Genomic DNA, 499 nt, shown 5'->3' with positions numbered 1-499 from the left:
CTGATCTTTATTTTTATTTTTAAACTTATTTTATTTAAATTCATTTAGTTACCATACTGTATATCATTAGTTTCAGATGTAGAGTACAGAACATCATCAGTTGCATAGAACACCCAGAACTCATCACATCACTTGCCCTCTTTAACGCCCATCACTCAGCTACCCAAACACCCCTACCTCCCCTCCAGCAGCCCTCAGGTTGATTCCTACAGTTAAGAGGCTCTTATGGCTTGTTTCCCTCTCTGATTTTGTCTTATTTTATTTTTCCCTCCCTTCCTCTATGATCCTCTGTCTTGTTTCTTAAATTCCACATATGAGTGAAACCATGTGAAAATTATCTTTCTTTGATTGACTTATTTTGCTCAGCATAATACCCTCTAGTTCCATCCATGTCAATGTAAATGGTAAGATTTCATCCTTTTTTGATGGCTGAGTATATATATATATATATATACTCATACATACAGATGATTTGATAAACAAGAAGTAGTATATATAT

Source organism: Callorhinus ursinus, unplaced genomic scaffold (assembly GCF_003265705.2).
Source record: "Callorhinus ursinus isolate GAN/ISIS: 27379988/994484 unplaced genomic scaffold, GSC_fseal_2.0 scaffold105, whole genome shotgun sequence".
NCBI lineage: Eukaryota > Metazoa > Chordata > Mammalia > Carnivora > Otariidae > Callorhinus > Callorhinus ursinus.
Note: the sequence above shows the minus strand (reverse complement) of the source record.